The 23753-nt window shown below is 45.3% G+C and overlaps 1 long non-coding RNA gene across 3 annotated transcripts in view; it reads left to right on the top strand.

Annotated features, from left to right (window-relative positions):
- The window catches only part of LOC106014371 (uncharacterized), a 109147-nt gene that overhangs the window by 61343 nt on the left and 24051 nt on the right, over positions 1 to 23753 (top strand). For all 3 annotated transcript variants that reach the window (XR_001185632.5, XR_005260631.2, XR_005260632.2), the window contains exon 3: positions 19338 to 19413. This is a non-coding gene — a long non-coding RNA (uncharacterized lncRNA). The remainder of the gene's footprint in view (positions 1 to 19337; positions 19414 to 23753) is intronic.

Below are 23753 nucleotides of genomic sequence, written 5' to 3' on the forward strand. Positions count from 1 at the left end.
ACACCTCTTCAGCAAGTCCAGGCCAGCCCTGCTGATTTCCTCTTTAAATTCCAGCTGTTGTATTTGCCTCAGTGGTGCCCAGCATTTCGGGGCTGTGTGTGTGCTGACCATTAGCACTGAATTCTTGTGCCACAGGTGTGGAAGTGTTCGGGATCTCAACGTTTTGCTTTGAGGCTGGGGTCTGGAGGCTGGATGAGATTCCAGGGACCTCTGCAGGATCTGCTCCTTGCCTCTGTGACTGAGAGGGGATCGCCTACAGCTGTCTGAAGGCATGCTGCCCTGCTGAATCCTCTCCTCTCCTTTACTTCGCTGGCTTCTGTGACCTGAACTGAGAGGTGACTTTGGTGCTGTTTTGAGGAGCTGCCTCTCCCCTGAGCATCAATTGCTCCTTTGCTACAGCCAGCAGCACGCGCGTGTTGTAAAGATGCCGATGTCACAGCTGTTTAGAGCGAATTCAGTGTAATTCAGTTTTACAAGACGTGCTAGGCTAAATCCAAATCAACATTGCTTTCAGCAAAATACAGTTATAATTCTTTTGGCCTGCTAACAACGCGTGTGTTGCCATATTTGTCTTTCGGAAGCAAAATAAAATATGACATTTACTGACAGCCTGCTTCAGAAGTGGAAAGGCATGATCTCTCTTACGTGTCAAGGCTCTGGAGGAAATCCATTATTGCTCCTGTTTCCACGGGTAGAGCTGCCACCAGAATGGAGCTGCTGCAGAGGGGGAACTCGGGTAAGAGGAGGGGCTGTGTTTCTTTGAGGAGCAGCGTTTTCAGCATGTAGCTCATGTGAAGGAGCCAATTTTGAAAGTCTTCTTTGCGGATTCCTGGTGGCTGGCGCTGAAGTCAGGCAGAGTGCTAGTGCTCAGCTCAACGTTGATGCAGGGGCAGAAAGGCTGTGGTTTTTTGTCTTTATGTGTTGGGCACAGGCTAATTTATGAATCTGAAAAGTGTCAAAGGCAGTCGTAATTCTGATTTTTAAAATTTTACAACAGAGAACAGGAGAATTTGGAGGGAATGGTGTGAGTTCAATGCCATGAGGAATGCCACACAACTTCTAGGACGTCCTCAGGATCCTAAGATCCTGAGTAGTGACTGCTCATGCAGCATTGCTGCTGCTGTTTGTAACAGATCCTCCTGCTCTTGGCAATGTCTCTAGGGTCTTGTGTAGTCATCCTGTAGAGGGGTTCATCCTCCACTGAAAACAGCCTCATTAGCCTGCATGTTTAATACTGTCTGGTGGATCTATTTCCCTCCCTGTTTTTAAGCCTGGAGAGAAAGAAAGTTGTGCACGTGCACACAGCTATGTTCTGCCCCTCTTCCCTTGGTGATACTCACCTTGCATATGTACCTCTTTGGATTCCAGACCTCCTCTCCCTTCTGCACGTGTGCTTGGAGGCAGGCACTCTCCTTTGCTCACCCCACTTGGCTCTGCAGTATTTGGGAAAGCTCACAGCTAAGACAATGTTGGCTGCTCTCCTAGCATTATTCCGTGCCTCTTCAAATCTTGTTATGTTACTTTGGTGATAAATAGTCATAATAAATTCTTTAATAGTGTGAAGATAGGTCATTACTCATCATCGCCAGGCTGTGAAAAGACCATAAATCTGGAATAAAAGCCATTCATTTAGTTGGAGAATCCAAAGCTTCACTGTTTAGAAGGATTCATTTCCACCATCCCCCTCAGTTAATCATTCTCCAAGTCCTCATAAATATCACAGGCAAAGGAAAAGAATGACCTATTCTTGCTGTGCCATAAAATGTACGATGTTATGCTATGAGTTTTTACTTCTCAGCTCACATGTGAAAAATTCAGCAGCGAACCAGAGGTTGCAATGTGAAGTTTCTTGCTCACAGTGCTTGCTAGGCCAAAAAGGGAGGTGGGCAGAAATGGATTCAAAGACAATAGAGTTTCCCAGAAGAAAGAAAATAGACAGAAGAAGGATCCCATGCATACATACTTAGGTGTTGATGTATTTTCTCTTGCTATTTTACAAAATATGTATCAATAGTACAAATTTTAAAATTACTGGGCCAGACTGCGCTGTCTCAGAGCCTCTAGACTTAAACGAGGCTGGATTACTTCATAATTCTATCAGCTTCTCTTTCTGGACTTTATGGGGGAGGACGAGGACATTTTCAGGCTTGCTCTCAACTGTAGAAGGCAGAAACAGACTTTTGCTAATGAAGGTTAAGATTTTCAGGAATTTATGCAAAGTGTCTTGTGAAAGACACTGAACTAATGACAAATGAGTCATGAAGATTTCCATACTGGAAGAAGGACAAAACAAAATAAAAACCACTGGGCAAAAGCACATATTGTATTGCCATCATGAAGAAAGATTGGGGGCACTTAAAGCCAAAGTGTGAGCAGGCTTCATGCAAGAGTAACTGAAATAGCTGTAGTGCCTACTCCGTGGCTGAGCCCTTGAGGATCTAAGTAGGAGGCTGCTACAGGTGGGACTGCTGCTAACTAGACCACAGTTCATGAGTTAGTGTTGGCCAAGAATTCGTTATCCAGATGTGCAAGTTATTTCATCTCAAAAATGCCAGTTTTCCTTGCGGGAAAGGTTTCTGACAAATTCTTGACTTGGATTGTGCTTTGGAAAAATGCTTTGAGTTTGTCAAAATATGCTACTTTGATATTTAAAAAAAATAATTTGTCATTTTTCTGGTATAAATGACTTTTTGCTTTGCAACTTGAGTGAACTGAATTAAATATACTTAGTGTTGCAAATCAAATGTTTGAGTACAATATGTTTTGAAACGATAGCAAAGATCTTATGGTTGACAGAGTGGTAAGTGTTTTTTTTTTTGTTTTTTTTTGTTTTTTTTTTAAGTGTTTACTCCAGGAATTTCTAAATTTCTAGTTTTCAGTGTTTAGTCTAAGATTTTTTTTTTTTCTTGGGAAAAAAAAATAATAATTTTGCCTGTAGAGCTAAAATCCAGAGCTTTTACAGCATTCCCCCTTTTCTAGCCCACATGAAATTCCCCATAATTTAGGTCCCCCAACTCAGATGGATGAGAACCATTGGGCTTCCCTGGGGTTCTGTAAGAAGCCCTTGTGTAGGGAGGCTCCAGAGCTGGAGGCTGACTTGTCTCTGGGTGGGAAAGGAGCCTCTCTTTCCTTCTGCAAAGCGTGGAAAAATCCCAGGGGCTGTACGAGCTACAATAGCTAATGAAGCTGGGCACACAAAGCTGTGATGTAGCTTCCCCTAGGTGAGATGTCATTTGTGTTAGACTCGATGTGAACCCCTCACTTTTTTCCTTTCTCTCCAAAGGGAAAAGAAAGAATATAAGGAGATGGTGCTGGTCTTTAGGCAACTGAATAGCCCAGATTGCCATCTGCTCAAAATGGGAAATGGGCAGGTCTGTGGTTCCAGATTTGGGTTATCCCTTGGTGACACCGAAATCTGCTCCAGCCTCTGGTTACTGACAGCTATTGGAGGTGCTGGTTGCTTGTAGACTAAATCAGAGAACCAGTGATGATTGTTAAGAGTGTGGAAGCTGCTTAAGGAGACCGCCTCTGTCTTCCCTTCGTTTGCACATCACCAGCCACCTGGTGCCATGGAGGAGGTCCCTGCCCTTGTGCTGCTGCTGTCCCGCTGGGGAAGAGGGTGGATGAGGCTGGGAGGGCCTCCTTGGGACGTGTGAGCCACTGCTTGGAGAGATCCTGAGGGATGGGATGGGATGGGATGGGATGGGATGGGATGGGATGGGATGGGATGGGATGGGATGGGATGGAGCGAGGTGGCTGTGGTGGTGCTGAGCAGCCTTTCCCAGGCTGCAGCAGAGGAGTTCCAATGAATGTATTCAGGGGAGCAACCACCAGGATTGATTTATGCGCTAGCTTTGAACCAGAAACTATATAAGCAAGCAATAAATCATGGCACTGGAGGAACACAGAAGCTATTGCCTGGGACTCGGCAAGTTATGAGAAGGAAGTAGAAAAAAAACAGCGAAAAGGAAGAGAAAGAAAATTGTCTATTTTCAATAAATTGTTTGAGCTCCAGCATTAGCGGGCTGGGCTTTGCCTTGGGATTAGGAGCCAGCTTGGGAACCAGCGAGCGCTATCTTTGCCTTCACGTAACCTCATTAACTCCGTAATGTTAAACACATTCTCCAGCCGGGCTCCGTGGTCGTGTCTCCGGCCCGCTCCCTCCCAGGGCCGCGGCCCATCTCGCAGGCATCTCTGTGAAACCCTTGTAGTAAACGTTAGCGATCCCTTCTGAGCTGTTATTGTCTCTGCCTTCAGATAACTAAGCAGGTATACACTTAAGTCCAAGATAAACACTTCCTTGGCCTCTCATTTATTGCAGATATAAACTCCTATAAAGCTCGCCACTGTGCTAGCTATCATGCCCTCTATCGCCTTTTTGCAAAATGTAATCCATAAAATGCTTTCATGGTAACCTTATACATCGGCAACCAGTGATAACATCTCTAGGCCCCCGTGACAGACAGGAACTCGCAAGCATGGAGTTAATAATGCAAACTTTCAAAAAATGAAACTGGCAGAAAGAGACGAGGAGGGGAATAAAAGGGGCCGGTGTGGCTGTAATTGGGACCATGTGAGCTTCCTTAGAGAGGGATTAAGGGAAAGAGACAGGCCTCGCCCGCGAAGATTAGTTTCAATTAGACGGGCTGGAGGCGAAAGTCAGGACTTGGTGAAAGATTAAAACAAGAAGGGAGAAAGTTTCCATTGCTTTTGCTCCAGGCCTACACAAGAGGGTTCAGTGAGATCATGCTAATTGAAGGCAAAGCTCGCATGGAAGTTAGGAAGAACTCGCATTAATTGATTCGATGCTGCGATTTTTTCTTTATCCGCAGTGTTCTTTGGGGCTGTTCTTTTTTTTTTCCCCTTTTTCAAAACGTAAAGAGGGAAATATCACCCGCAACGCCCGCCGTGGTTGTGCGGAGCCGTGCAGGCGAGCGGGGGGCACTCACCTGGTGCCACCCCGGCATGGCCGCGCTGCCTCGCCGCGGTCCCCGCTCGGTTTAGCATCAAGCCCTAGAACCAAATTGGTGGTGTCACTGCTACTACTGTACAGCTGAGCTCCTCGTTGCACAAATTAAGGAGCCTGTTCCCTTGACAGATTTGTTTTTCCTGCAAGAAGGTCCAATTTAGAGCGTTAATTAAACGTACTCTCTGGCATCTACTGTATGGGAATCACCCAGGCTCGCATTTTCCAGCCCTGGGGTTGAGCAGAGATAACACGTGATTTCCTTCTGGCTACCATAAAGAGGAACTCTTTGGGAAATGGTGAGCAAGGTATTGTCATCTATCCTTGACTGGGAGAATAAAGCACTGGTGTAATTGTGATGCTGGTGAGGGAATTGCATTGCTTTTCTCCTCCCGCCTCCCTCCCTGGCTTCCAGTTTGAGTGAAAATGGAAACTGGGGAATCGTAGGAATTAGAAGTGGAGAAGATGGGTCCATGCTGGCCCCCAGTGCAGAACTCCTCTCAGTGGTGTAGTCCTCAGTGCTTTGTCTGCTTTGCAGCGGAGTGAGTGCTGAAATTACAATTACACCATTTCCTTTAAGAGGAAACTATTCCAAATATGAATAGGTTTCCATGTTAAGATTTCTCTCCTCTGCCCCCTTGATAATACAGAGAGCTATAGCAAAATGTATATCCAATCTTTCTATATTAGATCAATATTTTTATTCCATTAAACTTGTCTCTGAGGGGCGAGATACATCATCTTTTGCCAGATTTCTGTATCAGATTGTCACTCTGTGGATTTTTGTTTCATAAAGCTTTGGAATTACAATGCCTAGTCAATTATAGTTAAATGCATTTTCACAGCCGGCCAGAAAAACATTAGCACTAATCAAAAACATCACACCAACAGGGATTCCCAAAGAGTTTTTTTTTGTTGTTGTTTTATTTTGTTTTATAAAAATGTTCTCTCAGCTAGAAACATCAAAAGACAACCATGGACGTGATCGGCTAAAATATGAGAGAGAGAATTTGTGCTCTAGCTGCAACGAGATCTGTCTCTCTTGCAGATGACAGCTGATGCAAAATTTTTGCATTTAAGCTAATATCAATACCCAGCAGGGGAGGTCACTCCTGACAGCTCTAACGCTCTAATAATGGCTTGCTACCATCCTCTGTCTTTGGCTTCACATACGCACATTATTTCATTTCGGTTTCTTGCTTCCTGTTGCATTTTTCAAATTCACGATGAAATTAGATACCGGGGGCTAATTGCTCGCTACCTTTTCATTTTTCATGTTAGAAAATGGCAACACCCCCCTGTAGGATCTCGCTTGGCCACTAGATGACTCTGTGTGATGTTCTGGTCACCAGTGAACCCAAGGCTCAGCTTTGGGGCTGCATGGAAAGCTGTGTCTGCGGTGGTGACTTTCCTCTCACAGTTATTGTGTCCCTTGCTTAACACAAGGTGTGGTTTTGGTACATCCCAGCCCTACGATGCAGAACCTGGGAATAAATTCTGTAATGCTGCAGACGTGGCCTGGAGGTGCTTTGCTGTCCCCATCTGCAGCAGGACCTGCCCATGTCAGCTGGGTTTTTCCAGTTATCCGAGTGCCACCGTGGACATTTAGGTGAATACGGTTGCAGCTGGGGTCTGGGGCCTGCAGCTGACTGAACATGAAATCTTAAAAGTTCTCAGACTGGACTTGTGCAGCTGTGGAACTGCTGCGCAGAACAAATCGACCTCATTTGCTACCTCGGAGTGGCACCTAGGCACAAACATCACTTTGTCATTACGATATTTATTTTAAATGGAAACACTGACAACATTCCAGTTTTTCCCAGTTAAAACTTGGTATCCCTGATTTCCTCTCCCCACCTCCCTCTGCCCTTCAGGCTTTTTTATTTTTATTTATTTATTTTTAACCTGGAGTTATTGCATGGAAGCCTGATAAATGAATGCTATGAATGAATGTTTTCCAAACATTGTAGGAACTATTAAGAAAGTGGTTTTCCTTCTTCCCCTTTTTCCTTCCCACACTCCTCCCACTCCCACCCCACAACTAATAGCACACAAATAGCACTTCATGTAAGTTTGGCTACTGTCCACTATTCCAGGCAGACTTCAGGAAATCTCTTGATTTATGGTTGGGGCATCCAAAGGCAGCATGCTGCCTGCTTCCTTAAGGGGTGCCTATTGGTGACATTTAGTAAGTTTGAGGTGCAGTATTTCAAATAGGGAAAATCCATATTTTAGCCAGATAACTATATGTTTATACTTATAAATTGATTTAGTAATGAAATGAGCTCCTTTCATGGTCCTTGCTGGCTTTAGGGTCTTTGTTATGGTATACTCAGACTGTTCTTGAAATTTAGTTTACCAAAGCAGAGCCAAAATTTTCTCTCCGTGTTCCCATGAGCAGCCCGATTGAATTGAATAGGGCTATTCACATCAATAGGTAAAGCAGGATCTGGGACACAGTTCAGAAAAGCCACCGAGCATGTGCTTGAGGCCTGCTGTCCCTTGGTCCCCTCCTGCTGCTCGTGGCTGCTTGAGGTGTATCTGTTCACCCCTTGGGTATGGGAGTCACATGTCTGGTCTCCTACGGGTTGGACACTTGGGATGGGTGTTATTCGGGCCCAAGTTAGAGCTACAGCCGAGTGATTTGCCCTTGTATTTGGGTTTTGTCCTCTGTGGCTCGGTGATATTTAACTTATCAATAAATTCCTGCCCCAAACGGAGTCCTGGGGGTAGCTGCTGCCTGGCAGACCTAGGTGCTGCCTGAGGATCACCAGAGAAAACGTGTAGAAACTTGTCGGCAGTTGGAACTTTCTAATTTCCAGTGCTGCATCGCTAGGTTCGTATGTTAGAGGCATTTTGGAAAACGGCCTCGCTGATACACCGTGCTGGAACACAGCGGAGGTTTGCCAGGTTAGCGCTGTGCTTAACTCAGGCTCATTTTCAGTGGGGACCTGTAAAATCTTTCCATAGGAAATGCTAGAATAAGGAGGACTTCAGTTTAGACTCCTTCACGTGAGACAGGGCTGTCGTTGTGCTTGGAAGGAGTTTCTCATGACAGCTGCTTTGTGCTGGCCCGGATCCGGCTGCACGAGGAACACGTTTGCAGAAGGCAGGCATTGTTCAACGCTGCGGACGAGAGGTGTCATTGCAAGCAAAAAGGCACGGGTTTGGACTTCTCTATCCAGCTTCTTTCGATGAATGAAATGTTAATTGAAGGATGCAGCTGGATCTTGCCTGAATCCCCGCAGTCCCAAGCTCAGCAGATACGGTGAGGGCTTGTGACCAAGGATCGGGGTGTTTGTCTCATTGCAAGCTTTACTCTGTTTGGCAGCATTTTGGGGGAAGAGTTATTTTTCCTGTTTTTCTGCATACAGATAGTGCTGATAGCAATGAGGTCCTGTCCCTTACTTTTTGGCTCTGATGAAACCAAATTAATTTTTAAGGTTAAGAATAACTGCTGCAGTAATAATGGGTCATCACCATGATGCACTCACCCAGCATGAAATTACCGCTTTATATCAAATGAAAACTTGCACAATTTTCTCACAGCACCACCTGAAAGACAAGCAGGGTACTGGGATCCAGGCACTGTTTCAGTTTTAGTCCATTTTACAGATTTGGCAGGTGAGCTGTGGCATTCACTTCTGAAGATGTTCTGGTTTTCCCACCTATAGAAAGGGGAAGCAGCTATCTCTGTAAAGTGTCTGGAAGACGAGCACCACACAGCCTTGTTTCTAGTGAGTGCTTTTTGGAAGGTGCTCAACTTTGGGTAAAATAAAGCTTTTTACCGTGAAAGCATTATTATTTGTTAGGCCAAACCGTGGCATCCTTGGACAATGCTGGGCCAGCAGCTCCCACGGAGAGCTGGGGATTTGTCTGGTCCAGAATGTGTCTGGAATTCTGCCCAGAGTTAAGGACATTTTATTAGTTTAGGTTTGTCTTTGAAGGGAAAAGCGCAACTGTGCTCACAGATACCTGAAACTCTTTTGGGGGTAGGACTTCAGGTTTCCCACCGCATGTGAAAAATGTGCCTATCACTAGGTAATATTTCTTTCTCTGTTTGTAATATATTTCTCTTTATGTTATTTCTGTTCTCCTTTACAATTTTTTTCTTTATCTTATATGAGAAAACATGCAGCAACGCCCACTGGCAAACAAATGAGTTAATCCTTTTCTGCAGCACTCTGATAGTTCATATATCTGCCTTGCTTCTTCCTGGATTATGACAACAGGTAAAGCTTCTCCTAAGAATAAAATAAACCCTGCTCACAGAGCTATAGAAATCCAAAAGTTTTTGAATTCAATTTGCAGTCCCGAAGCAGGCAAAATTCCCTGCCTGTTGTGCTCCCAAAAACATAGCGTGAAGATACCCAGTTAAAATTTCATTTAGACAGTTGCTGAAGAGGAGAATTTAATGAAGAAAGAGAATGCAACAAGGGCGCTGTTCGTGCAGCCTCTTCGCAGAGCCCCATGCGGGCCCGAGGCCTTTGTCTATTGAAAACCTGGACCAAAAAGCCCCTGCTCCTGTCCCGCTCCTCCCACGGCTTCACTTAAATTCTCGGATCGTGAGGGCATGCAGGGAACAGCTGCTTATGATCTCTTCACAAGTGCTGGGTCATTGGTAAACAACCATCCCTCCACCCTCCCGCAGAAAAAAAAATTATACAAAAAATGTATTCATTTTCCCTGATGATGAAGAGTAATGAAGAGCACGTGCATGCTGCACTAAGAGAGAGAGAAAAAAAAATGACAAATTAAATCATGTCTCGTTTGACAACCCTTTAAGTGTAACAGATCTGCACTTGTGCTGTCTGACAGGCATGATTGATACCACGGAGCACTCGTCAATTTTTAAACACACAGACCGAACAAAGAGTCACTTCATCCCGGTGCTTGTAGTTTACAGGCAGCCCAGTGCTACGCGGGGTAAGCACCCCTTCATGCGGCGGTGTTTTACTTGGCAATACACTGCATCTCACTGTTTGGACAACTATATTTATTTTTATGATCCTTAAAATATTGTAACCCAGTCAACTCAACAGTCATTTAAGGTAATTTCTGGTCTGAACAGCATCTATTTTCTGGACAACTTTACAATAATATATGTTTGCTATGGGCCAAATTCTTTGTGTAGGTACCTCTGTTTCTGGGCTTATTCATAGCTGTTAACTGGGAGGGAGTCACAGTATCCAGTAATTTCTAATAACTTGGAATTTAAACCTCCTGGTTGTTTTTGACCATGCATTTTGCAGGCGATGTATAGGAAGGGAAAACAATATGCTTTTCTTTATTTGTGTACAAGCAAGTGGAACAAAACCAGAGGTGGCCTTTTAAAATGATGTTTAGATGATGGTTTTGGATACAAATTTATGTCAGAACAGCTCAAAGTGGCAAATGTAAAATAAGGTCCTGCTGTAAAGAGTCAGTCTTTAATTATCAGAGCTTTGCTATTGCACCGGAGTAACAGAGTTACTGGGAGGATTTTAAAGGCACTGATAGGAAATGGAGGATAATGCTCTGTTGCATTTTCCATTTCCTTCTGAAATGTTGTAAATGTCTACACTTGGACATCTTTCATCCTGCAATGACTATACAACATCACTAGATTTTTTTTGCCAGGGTGAATCATCCCTCGGTGGTGTTCCTACACCTCCATGGCAGGACGTGTCACAATATAAAGCCCTGCTCGGCACTTTAGGGCAGCCAGGGAAGAATTCTTTATGGCACAGAAGCGCAAAGGAGAGCCTAAGCAACACCCCTGTAAATAGACTGGATGTATGTGACCCTGTGGGATCACAGAGGAGTGTAATAATCTTGATTTTCAGGGATTTTCATGGAACAGCACCCTGGGCAAGGAGCTCTGAAGCTGCAGGCAACAGCGATGCTCTCTCTCATCTCTAGACATCCTTGACTCATGTTTTTGTGTGAATTTATTTATTAGCAGCCAAAAAGGAATCAGCAAAGCCTTGCAACATTCAGTGGGTGTTACGAACTAAACCTGTAGTCTCTGTAAATCCAAGGCCCTCTTTAGACTGGGATTTAAGAGATGCTTACATGCATATCAGCCGTGTCTGCGCAGGGATGAATTCCATCATCTAGGCTTTCATTCTGTGTATCTTTACTACTTGTCCTGGGCCCTTAACTCCATTAAGGGTAGATGCACAACTCTGTTTATTTAGACCTTTTTAACCTGACAGTTCCAATCAAGCTAATTCATCCGAGAGAGACCAACCATCCTTTTATTTATTTTAAACTATTTTACCAAGGTAACCCAATCCAGACCATCTCCATATCTTGTTTACAAGAGCAGCCTTGGTGACAACATCTGTCCTGTGTAAAATGTCAAAAAAAAAAAAAAAAAAAAAAAAAAAAAGGAAAAAAGGAAAACCTAGCAAAAATCATAAAGCCATCAGAAATGTTATTCAGATGCACGCACTGAAGTGAGCTTCCAGCATCATTACCTACACTGTCCAGAGAAGAAAAAAAAGGTCAGAAGGAGGTATCAGGGCCATGAAAACCCTTGTTGGGGCTAGGGGTCAGGCTGCAAAGTGTGTTCAGGGAGGCTGTGAACCCCTCTGGGTAGTGGCCACCCCTACCTGCTGGCAGGAGGCGGTAGCACTGCTGGCGAGGTGAAAAATTGCTGAGTGTATCGCAGTAGGCTGTGTCTTTTGTCTTTCTCTGATGCTATTTCTTTGAAGGTTTAGTGTTGATATATATATATATATATATATATATTTTTTTTTTTTTTTTGACTTTTGGAAACGTACGCATCTTCTACACAAAATGGAATGATCTAACAGCTATCTGCACAAGCGCAGGTAGAGTAACCTGTGGCTGTTTGTGCTTGTAAAGGTGAATTGTTTAAGAGGCAATAGGAGAGAGTCAGTTCCTGATGTAACTGGTGAGATACGTCAGCAAAAGGAGGTTAAAAGGAAGCAAAAAAATACGGTAAAATTCAGAGTCTTTGGGATTTGTACTGTCTGAACTGTCAGAAGAGGCTTTGTGCCATGCTCGTGATTGTTTGGCTTTTAAACTACACACAGTTTCTGGGCTGCACGGGGGGGATTTTTATTTTTAAGTGAAAACCTATGTATTTTAAATGAAGGTATCCAAGAAAGCAGGGAAAGTCTTATATAGTTCCATTCTAAAAGGTTAACTTATGCTAGAACAACAATTGCAGTACAACATTTGGAAGTCCTGCAGCAGTTCAAAGGAGATAGCTGGCTGACAAGTGTGGCAGCGCTTTGGGGTCCGCAGGGGCGGGGGAAAGCTGAGCAGCTCCCATTGCTGAGATGCTTTGGCAGAACTCAATGGCTTGTCTTGATCCTTGCTGATCCCTGCAAGCTCTTGTATTTCAGGAAGAGGTGGGAGCCTGTGGAATTTATTTGTCACTTGAGCTAGCGATGACCATCAGGAATGAGACCTGTGTAGTCCATTATTGCTTGCCATTGTGTGGCAAACTCTTGTTCAAATTTGCGGCCGCACGATGTGTGGTTTGAAGTGGATTTCATGCTGGTGGAATGCTCCACATGGGAAGACTGCAGAAAACATTTTCTGCCTATGCACGGAGCAGGTACATGATGGCAGGAGCACGTCCTGCCTCTGAGCCTTCCTTGGCTCAGCCTGGGGCTGTGTCTGAGAAGAGACCCCATGGGCAGAACTGGCAGAAATGCATCACACCCTCAAGCCGAGCAGGAATGAAGTCATTATTTTACAAATCAAAATTAACATGTTTATTTTGGTCGGAAAAAAAACGCTTCTTACAGAAAAGATAAATTTTCACACGAGCTGCTGAATATCTGACAAATATCTTTGCTACTAAAACTGCAAAATGGATGTGAAATTAGAGAGAGAGAGGGAAAAACTGCCCGACTGATCCTTCCAGTTTCAATGAAACCTGCCAGAAATAAATCTAATGAAAAACATTGTCTGCGTCTTGTAGAAGCCAAACAAACATACCTGAGAAAGCTCTTTAAATTTATTATGACCGAGCCTCGCTCTGCACAGAAACGAGCCACATCTGCTCTTGGTATTGCACTTACATCCACGTGAAAGAAAAGATTAAAACAAGATACCAACATAAAAATAGATTGATACAGGAGAAGTGAGTGGGAACTCCTGGAAGGAGATTGTTAGATAGTGACTGCTTGGAATTAGTCCAGCCCCAATTGCGGCCGAGAGAAATTGGCTTTCTGCTGGGCCGTGTTTGCTGTAATGCAAACCAGTGTGCGCGGGGGGGTAGGTGACTGTCGTTACAACAAGCTTTTGCCAGCACAGTAGCTCAGACACCAGGGGATAATGCGTTACACAGTGATGCTTTCCAGGACATCAGTTCTGGTGGGTTGTTTCTGTCGGAGGCTGCGAGTTCCCGAGGCACGGTTTCCCACGGGGTGTTATCTCGGCGGTCCCAGGTTGGGATCCTTCCTGTGGTGCTTCGGGGAAATACCTTCACCTCCTGGTAGTCTTCGGGTTTCAGCTGGCATTGCTGCTTTCTGAGGGTAAAAGCAGGATTCATATTTCAGGGAATGGGCACAACGATCAGGAAAGCAGCCCCCTGTTCCTCATCCAGCACAATCCCACCTGGCAGAACGGCTCGTGGTGGCCTCAAAGCCACTGCAGGCTGAGGGCTCTGCTGAGAATAAGGCACCTCTGAGGGGAGCCCTGCTGCTTCCCCTCGCTTCATGGGCTTCCTGACGAGGGCTCTGGCCAGGGCTCGGCTGAAGTTTGGGGACCAGGTGATGGGGTTGAGGATCATGAAGGGGAAAACATGCCCAGAGCTGCCTTGCAAGCAGCAGCATCTTTCGGATCCGGTGTAGGATCCAGTGTAAATGGAAAGCCCTTGGTTCCTTGTGTGGAAACCCTGGGATGCCACCTTTGCTTTAAGTAGTGGTGAGATCAACAATTGAGTTAAAAATGTGTACTCACATGCTGCTGAGCCCTGACCTTTTGTAATTTCAGATTAATGCAGTAAATTTAGCTTCCCATCCCCAGCTAGTTTGCTGCGTGCCGCTGGACACCGCTGCGTGCCACGGCAGAGGTGGCAGGTGCTGATCGCTGGGTAACTCGATCCCTAGATCAGTTGTAACACATCTTAAAAAATTTAACTTACAGAAATATAAAAGGCAGTTCACAGAATGAGATTTTCCCCCTTCAGACCTGGAAAACCTGGTGGTGTCTGTGGTTTTGTAAAAACCTCTCATACGGTATTTATTTTTATTTCTCTGCTAGCCCTTGGGTAAAGATTACTTTCAAACAAGCTGGTTTACTGTTTGCATAACATGGGCTTAAATTCAGTTAGAAATAGATCATTTTTCAAGTAAAATTCCCCAGAAAATAATTACAAGTATTTGGGGGTGTTGGGGAAACCATCAGAAAGCTTTGTTTTTAAGGCCTGGTGACACCTGGCAATTAAAAGTAAAAATCCATTTTTCAATCCAGACCTTCCTCCCTCTCCTTGGGGATAAATTAAACTGAACTGCAGGAGTTTCAAACATGCTCCTAAATCCAGCATCGTTTGCTTCTGGGTAGATCCTACACTCTGCAAATTATTTCTTCCTGGGAAAGTGTCTCGGATTCATATTAATGAGGATTCCATGTTTGCGGTTAGGAGAAATTTGGTCTTGTGGCTTAAGCGGCCTCAGGACTCTCATTAAGGACAAGAGGTTAATAATCTAAACTAGCAGTTAACTAGCTCTGGTCAGCAGAGCATTATTGCTTTTGGCTCGGCTCGCTGAGCGGGTCCCCTGTCCGCTGCGGTGCCGAGGTGCGGGTGAACACGGGGCTGCCCCCACCCTACTGCCACGCACCTCCAAGAACCCAGCCCCATCTTCTCTGTGTTTATCAGGTAGCAGTAGATGGCAGCGAGGTTCCCCCTTTTCTTTCTCTTCTCTGGGCTGAACAGTCACCCTTTGAAGGTCTTGTAAGATGTACTCCTGAGCAGCTTGGTGACCCGCGGCTGGACTCACTGCTCCCTGCTGATGGCTTTCTTCTACCAGGTGGCCCCAGAGTGGACACGATGCCCCAGGTGCAGAAGCAGAAGAGGGCAAGGATCGCTTGCCTGGACCTGCTGGCCTGGTTCATCCAGCTATCGGCAGGATTAAGTTTCTTTCTTGGTCAAGAGCTTTCAAGAAACAGTGCAGGTATTCCTGACATTGAGAAATTGCTGCTGAAACTAGAAGGCAGTCACAAATTAGCTCTATCCTTCTACAGCCGGTGGAAACTTTAGTTTTAATTGCACAGACTCCAAGCAAATTAAAAAAGAAGCAACCAAATCAGTTATCAGGCTGGCTTCCTGCAGTGTCCTGACAGTTCAAGGTCCCAGAGGCCTCTGCAGAGACTAGAGGTTTTGCTGGCTTCTGCTACATCCTCCCTGCTTAAGTAGAAAAGAAATAAAAACAATTTTAATCTGGAAGTGATCTTTGTGCAGTTATGGATCAAACTCTGTTCCCAGTGGAAAAAAAGTAGGGCATGATCAGATATCATAAAATTACCCTCTACTTTTTCTAACATGTTTTATTTCAAGGATGCAATTTATTTCACAGGATATCTCTTGTTGAAGCATCCATGGATTTATCTTCTGGCATTTTGAAATAGATATCCCAGAATATCCACAGAAATACATTTAGTCTTGCTCAACTTTTGGCTGAGAACGAGTATCCAAGACGTTGTCTAGAAATCCAAAACACCAGTCCACAAAATCCAGCAGAAGCATGGTCTGCCTGAACAGCCAGACTCGGAAGACACTGCCTGTCATCCAGGCAGCATCGCGTGTCCATCCCATGTAGCATCAGCCTGCACACTGGAAAGCTTTGCAGCGTGCTCTCGATTTGCTTCCAGGGGAGGCACTTGCTGTAAAAGAGGAAGGAGCTTTGTTACCTAGTGTTTTGCAGGAGAACATGATGCTCTCGCTGTCTGCAGTTCCCCTGGGACCAGGACAAGTGGGCTCCTGGTTTTATCATCAGGCAGCCAGAGTTGCCTTGGTGGCTGCTTGCAGGAAGGAGAAGTGCTCGAAATGCACGGGAGCCCCCAAGTTAATGCTGCTCGGGCCCGTTTCTGACGCCTCTCTCTTCTCGTGTCAGGAAAGCCGTCTCTGCACTCGCAGTTCCCCTTGGGAAGAAGTGCCTGGGACTCTAGCCCAGCCATACATCTCTGTCAAAATCTCTATGAATAAATTAACCTTTCTAAAGATTAGTGCACCCTAATACCTCAGGGTTTTTTTCTTGTTTTTTTAACAGAACAAATGCTAAAAATGCCTTGACAGACCTTGCTAGGTTTTGTGCTGTGGATCATCTACAAGGGATTATGCTGGGGATAGCTTTAAAGGCACAGCCGTGAGATTCTGGAGAGTACTAACTTGGCTCCTCCTTTGGAGAAGGGCTTTAATGCCCAGCAAACACATGACTATGAGCAGGAAATCCTCGTTAGGGCAAATAATAAAGAAGCTAATGAAAATCCTCATGCTTCTCCTTCTACAACACCTCAGATTCAATCATCTCCCAGCATTTCACAACTGTTAGTGCACCGGAGCAAAGAAATGATCTGACTCGGGTGACTTTGAAGACTTTGGTGGCTGCACTTAACACTCAAACAGCTCCAGCACGGGCTGCCCGATACATCTGTGAAACAATGGGCTCAGTGTCAGCAGCCCAGCTGGCCCTTCTCCTCGAGACTTTTGCCCGTTCTTCCTTACTCGAGCCCTTGTTTGGTGGAGCGGGCTGCGGGGAGGTCAGGTATCTGCTGCTCTGTTCTCTTGCCATTGAGTTGCTGGAATTGATCTGATCCTTTCCAGGCGGCTGGGGGCAGGGGAGCCATTCCAAAGATGGTAGGGAGTGTTTTGATTTTTGATCCTTTTGAGATGAATTATGGGGAGGAAGCTGTCTGCTATCAGAGGAATTAGTCAAATTCCTTGTCAGATGTGCAATCCCATTAAAAATGCATTATCTGTTTTCAAAGCTTAAGCATGGGTGTTGGTTGAGAGTCTTTAAAATATTATTGTAAACTTTCACTGAGAAGTATTCCTGAGTCTTTCATGAAGGCTAATCCCACTTCAACTACCTTAAACCATCAACTTCTGGGGTGGCCTTCCCAAGCAACACCAGGCGAGAGCACGCAATTATTCTGGGAAAATCCCCCTGGAAGATGCATACGTTTGTTTTATGATGTTGTTAGCGGCTCTCAGCATTCAACTGATTTGTTCTGATAACCATTCTGTATCTGCGCACCTCCTCAAATTCTCCCTTTGCTATTCTGCCTGGCATCTAGAGTTCAAATAGGACATATTCAGACCTTTCTTAAGAGCCCTAAATGAGACACCGAACAGATCATAAATGATGTGCTCTGGCTGGTTGCATGCTGTTCTGTAGGGTATTTTCCTGGACTTTTGCTCAGGTGAATTGTTAGTGCCGGAGAGCAATGGGGTTTCCAGCACTTCTATTTGCAGCCTAACATTTAAATCTCAAACTTTCTTACAAGGCGCAGTTTAACTCACATGCTGAACTTTGGAAGGAGATGGGATGGTTGATGGTAGCCCAGCCGCTTTGCTCGGCTCTGCAGTGCAAACGGGAGGAAAATGCTCTCATTCTGTAGGGTTGCTTTAACACCCCTGCCACTGCATCATCTGAGCACCACTGGACTAGCTGAGAACCTGCTAATCTCTATGTAATTAAGCTGTGTATTAGAGATTACAAAATCAGGTGGTCCCCTTTTGGAAGGAAAGAAACAGCCTTGGCTAGCAAGGGATTCTTGCGAGGCCAGGACTGTGCCGGCACAGAGGGACATGTTTCGTGCTACTTTGTTTTTCTGTTCCATCAGAGGAGTTGGCAAAAAAATAGGCAAATTCCTCTGGTCTGGCTGAAGGCTCTGGCACCAGGCAGTGTCCATGTTTCCTGCCTGGTTCTCTGGCAGGAGCGTTAGTTTCTGTAACAACTCTGGGCCTCTGTGTCCCCGCCGGCAAACGAAACACAGCTTGGTGCTTATCTCCTGAAATACCAGTGAAGTTACGGGTTCAATCACCATTAGGCATCATTGCCAATCCACCTGTTAAAATATTTTCCAGACAACAAAGTATGAAAGTAGTGCATGCACATCATAAATATTTGGGATAATGTGTTATGTTTGAACGCTTTTAAGGAGCTTGGATTTTATTTTGATGGTGGCTGAACTCCCAAGAGACCGCACCAGGACTTGTGAACAAACGCTGCGGATTGAAATAAATTGTGCGGGAAGGTGAAAACCAGCTTCGCTCTCGCTCCAGCCAATCCATCTAAAAACTCAGCCCAAAGTTTTCTGGGAGTTTCAAGAACTCCCCTCTCTCTTCTGCTTGGTTAATGAGGGAACACAAGCAATTACTCTCGTGCTCCCTTCCACATTTGTAAGCAGTGAATCTTGAGAACCTCACCTGGGCTTTGCCTTGCAAAGCTTCTGCTCCCCGTGCTCGCGGATCAGAGTTCAGTTTGCTGCAGACATGCAGCTGTGATGCAGCTTATTTTAATGCTCCGAGGCAGAGGTGGTGGTGGCACTTTAACGTTTCCTTTGCTACAATAGATTTATCTCAAAAGTTTTTGTTATTTCAACGAAGTGCAGTGTTTACCATGAATAGTGGGGCCTGCAGAAAGCCTGTTGCAACCCTGTTCCTACTGTGAATCAGCAGTACCTCAAGCCTGAATCAATTTAGGAGGGTATTGGCCATATGATTTTAATATTAACAAGCGGAGCAAATTTGTGAGTGGGTTGTTGGCCAGTTTCATAGTGAGGGGCACCTGCAATCGATCAACGCGGCTCCTACGACAAGGTGTCGATGCACAGACAGAATAATAACAGGAATCCGCTGCGTGCGGGGATCACTCAGCTGGTGGGGAGGTGTTAACACGAAGGAGAAAACAAAACATGACGGTGAAACGTTTTTATTTGTTGGGGAGTCTTGCTCAGAGATGTGAATGAAGCAGGGCAAGGGATGGAACATGGCAAGGAAAAAGAGAAAAAGGGAGAAAAAAGGGGGAAAAAAGGCATTACAGTTGTGAGACCCAATCCAAGGGTTGGCAAAAGGACCCAAATCCCAGGCTCCTTCTCCTTGGGAAGTTCAGGGGGCACTTCCCAGCCTTCAGAAACACCAAGTGGTTGGCTAACATGGGTCAAGGCAACCCGTCTGTGGGTAACATGGAGCTGCCATGTCCTGCTTTAGTCACTTTGTCTCTCTTTCTTTACCTCCGTTTCTTTATTTCTACATCATGTAGCAAGTCTTGACTTAGCAGAATATGTCTGCTCTAATTCAGGCTGCCCATACATGCTATTGGCAACATGTGCTGGCTTTATTGTGTTAATGGCATGCGATTCTGCAGATCTGAACTAACACCAATCTTTTTTCTCCCTCCAGATGAAAAAGCCCTGAGCCTACATTCTGCTTTGCCAGTCGCTGTTTCCTGTCACTCGCAATGGCCTCTTCCCAGGAGGTAAGAAAATAATCTTGTGTATTTTTTACCAACGGTAATCTGTTGTTTTGGCATTCTGTGAATGACTGGTTTCAGGCGATTCTGTCAATGTACCTAGCCAGCAACCAGGTTTTGGATGTTTGCTTTGGGAACATTTTGTGGTTGAATGGCTGTGTTCCATTCCACATGTAAACATGGGCAAAAACTCATATTTAACAGTTCTAAACAGTTGGACACTGGTCAAAGAGGCTACCCCCCCTTCTCTTTAATACACTGAAATTTTGCATGAAGTACAGAACAATTTAGTAGCAGGAATGCCCAGGTCCTGCCAAACGTATGATTTTGTTTTATTTTATTTTTAAAAATGCCTAGCACAAAGACCGAGCCTGTATTTGGAAGGAGATGTCAGGAAAGCAAAACTTAATTGAATCTCAGACTGTACAATTGGAGTCATGTCTAAAAGGAAAGCTGTCTTTTCCCTCAGCGTGCACTTGTACTGGAGGCCAGTTTCCACTCTCATCTGCATGAGTTTAAGCCACAGTAACTCCGCATGTGCCTGCACCAGTGGGGCTTGAGATCAGAATTGAGTCCCCAGCTATTTCAAGCTTTGTTTTTACTTGCTTAGACATCTGATTGATCCCAGCGATGCCAATCTAGTTACTTGTCTTGGCCACTCGGAAGAGTCTGGCCTCAGCAACAGGACCTGGTGTGCGTTCAGCACTTCCCAAAATCCAGCTCTGTGTTACCAAATGTTGTGTGCTGTGCTTCAGTGGGAGCAGGAGATCTCTGCATCCCGTAACAGTAAGTGCTGTGGGGTAAGGAGCTTGTGCCAGCCCTTTGCCTATGGGCAGGTTGATCTTCCGGGGGTTTTCAGAGCATCCAGCGGAGACATCTCCCTCGGGTCCTCGGATGATGGAGCCCATTTTCCCTACTCAGAGTTGCTTCTCCCATGTCGCAGGGCTGGAGCCCACCTGCAGCGGCTCAGAGCATCTCAGCTGCCTGGTTCCCTCAACAGGTCCCTGGTCCTTCCACCTGGCTCTTGTTGCCTACAGAAAGGGTTCCTGCAGAGTGCTGCCGTAGTTCCTGGGGGAGATGTTCGCTGTACGGAAAGCATGAAAAGCATTTGGAAAGAGAGGGCTCCTTTGGTCTGACAACAAAGAGTGCTGTGCAGAGGGCTGCTCAAAGGGTGGTGAGGATAAAAAGGCCTTTGTTCGAAATCAAGCTTAGCCCTGGTCAAAACAGAGAAGGAAATGGATCTTTTCCTGTCTCATTTGGGCATGAGGCAGAAGATGAATATTTTGGGCGCAGTGTGCTTGGGCTACTAGTTTTATATGCTAGATCATTTGTTCAGAACCAACCCTAAAACATTTACTTCATGGTTCTTTTACACACTCACTGATGGTCACAGAAGTGCAAGTTGTACTACGTATGTCCTCACGTGTATTTATGATGAGCTGACAGTCGCTGTGTAATAAAACCTGCCATTTCCGCACCTCCTTTAGCTCCAAATGTGCCAGTTAGGTCTCTGAAAATAGGCTTGTTTCTAGCAAGTGATCCAGGAATAGCAGAGCTCGGCCTCTCAGGCGTTCCCAGTGTCGGGGCACCTCCTGGCCTGCTGAATGTCCCCAGTGTGTTCTGTCGGGGGGGGGGTCGTGCACAGTCTGTGGAGCACCAGTGATCTCTGGTAGCACTTGTTGGTGCTGCACAGATTGTCTGGTCACATGCTGCTGGCACGCTGCCTTATTTCCAGCTGCTAAATTGCATTCAAAGGCCATTTAAAATACTTTCCTAATAAAACTTGCCTATAAAAATAGTTACTATAGCTGCTGCAGGGATGTTCTAGGAGCGGATCCAAAAGACAGTCCCTACTGAGATGAGATCCACCCTACTAAAAAAAGCTGAGAAATTTCAGCCTTAGCAGAAATTCAGCAGAAATTAATGGCAGGGGAAGTGTTAATCAAACCACGAGCTTTCTTAGTTAATGCACGGTCAGTCCTGCAGCTGATGAATAAGATAGGGAGCGCGGCTTGTCGGGCAGAGTTTCTGAGCTGTTTAAATGTGTTACAGCTCTGCTATTAAAATAGAAGAGTTTGGATTAATTGAGTAAGTGGCACTTAAGAGAGGGCATGTTAGGAGGATGCAGAGCATGGCTACACGCAGCTTGGGTGTTTGCTCTCCTCTTTACATCGGCTGTTGCCCTTTCCCTGTAGCTGTGGCGTGAGGACAAAGCCGATCAACTGCAGGTTTCATTGCCAGCGAGCTGAGACATGCAGCTGTTTTAATTCTTTGATCACAGAAGATAGCAGCACGAGCAGACCCGGTGCTGATGCAAACTTTTTTATTTGAAAACCCCTGGGTAGGAGCTCAGCGCAGCTGCTGGGACTCTCAGAGGGGGGCTGGGGGCAGGCAGGGGAGGGCTTGCAACCCTTGCTGGCCACGTCCCTGCAGCAGCAGGTACAGAGTCTTCCTTGTGGCCAGGTGTAACCCGTGCTGTGTTCACCATCCCATGCCAGTGCCCAGGAGTGCTGGAAATGCAGCTTTTTAGGAGCGACTTTCTCCATCTCCAGAGGAAGATGCTAGCATGCTCGGTCTCAGTTTGCACGTCTTGTTTCCCTTCTCGCAGACAGGAAGCATATGTGTCTACCTCACCCTTATCTCACCAGCTCGCTCGACGCTTGAACTTATCCTTCCGTTATCACTAGCTTGTCAAGGCAAACCCTTCCAGGACTTTCTGACTCACATCCTGGAAACCTTTTTTATTTTTTTTTTCTTAGCAGTTTGGTCCAAGATAGAGATTTTTTTGTTGTTTTCTCTGCATATTTGGACATGCCTGCTGCATATGCCAGATACTACAAATAGCCCAATCTCCCCTCTTCGTCAGGCAGCATCTGGACTTTTTCCTTCTATGTCATTGCCGTGGTAGATGTTGACCTGGATTCTCTGCTATATAACGGGTAAGAAAGAAGTGGCAGGGAGCTAGTCCCACTGCATAGCATTTTTTTTTTTTTTTTAAACTGGATACAGTCTTGTTTTGCAACGGGGATTGAAGGGCTAGCATTAAGGAACTCAAATTTATTTCAAGACCTAAGCCCAAACTAAGGATCTAAGCCATAGAGGAGCTGGTAATTTTGAGAAGCAGAAGAGAATTTTCCCTCCAACTGCAGATTCCCACGTTGAACCAGCACAGCTCCTCACCTTTGGCTTGCATTTCTAAGCAGACTCATGCCAGACACCCCCTCGCCACTGCTTCTGCCCCCAGGATCTTCCTTTGGGGCACTGTCGCCCCATTGGCACAAATGGCATTGGTCTCTGAACAGATCTGTGCACATCTTCAGGGAGGCCTCCAGCTCTTAATGCGCTGGATATTAAAGTGTTCTGCTGTGCAGCAGTCAGAACCACGTGGAACTGTCTGATTACACACAGCGGCTGCTGGAAAGTCAGTGTGGGTTTCCTGAAGTTAGGAGTCCCCTTGGAAATGGGCTGAAACTTTTTCTGTAGCACCCTCTGCCTGCTCTCTCCTCAGCCTTTGCCTGTGTTTTTTTTGGTATCAGCACTTTGTGCTGCAGTGAAATGGAGCCCGGGATGCTCTGGGCTGCTGCTGAGCTAATGGCAGTGGTGGAGCGATGCAAGGTGTGGGTTCTGTGTCCTCGGGATGGTCTCTGTTCTGTCTGCAGGGGGAAGGTATCTCATTTGGGGATGTAAAACATTGATTTCCAGTGTTTGATACTGCTTTCTGGGAATTTCTTCTTTAACTTATTAATCTGGTTTTGTAACGTGTTAAAGTTCAAGTACTGATATTGCTAGGTGGCCTACTTCAGCAACACTTAAAATGGCATGAATGATCTCTAAAATGGTATTTGTTTTTGTTTTTAAGGGAAAGCTGAAATACAGGAAGTGATGGGATTTTTTATTATTATTATTATTATTTCTTCTAGTAAATTCTAAATGAAGTATAAGAACTACTTTTAAGGTTGTCTAATTCAGGTGTAGGTACTTGGAAATATTTCATCTTCCACAAGCAGCCTACCATAGTGGAATTTTGTTTTCTCACTGTGCATTACTAGGCTACGATACTTCCACTTGTGGGACCATTGTCTAAGGAAGGGCTGTGTAGGGCTGATTTGTCCTCGAGTATCAAAATCAAGGCCACAATTACTTTTCTAAAGCTGAAACTTTCTAAAGTACCATATGAGTTGGTAGCATAAGTCAGCTCTTAAGCAATTTTTTGTGCTTTTCCTTGTGCCTTTCAGTGCAATTAACATTTTTGCTTTTACAAGCACTAAGCACCGAGGTGCCCACAGTGGCTGCAGCGGTGCTCAGCCTGCACGGATCTCAGACCACGGGGTTTGGAGCCCCACTAA

Source organism: Anas platyrhynchos, chromosome 22, assembly GCF_047663525.1.
Source record: "Anas platyrhynchos isolate ZD024472 breed Pekin duck chromosome 22, IASCAAS_PekinDuck_T2T, whole genome shotgun sequence".
NCBI classification, from domain to species: domain Eukaryota; kingdom Metazoa; phylum Chordata; class Aves; order Anseriformes; family Anatidae; genus Anas; species Anas platyrhynchos.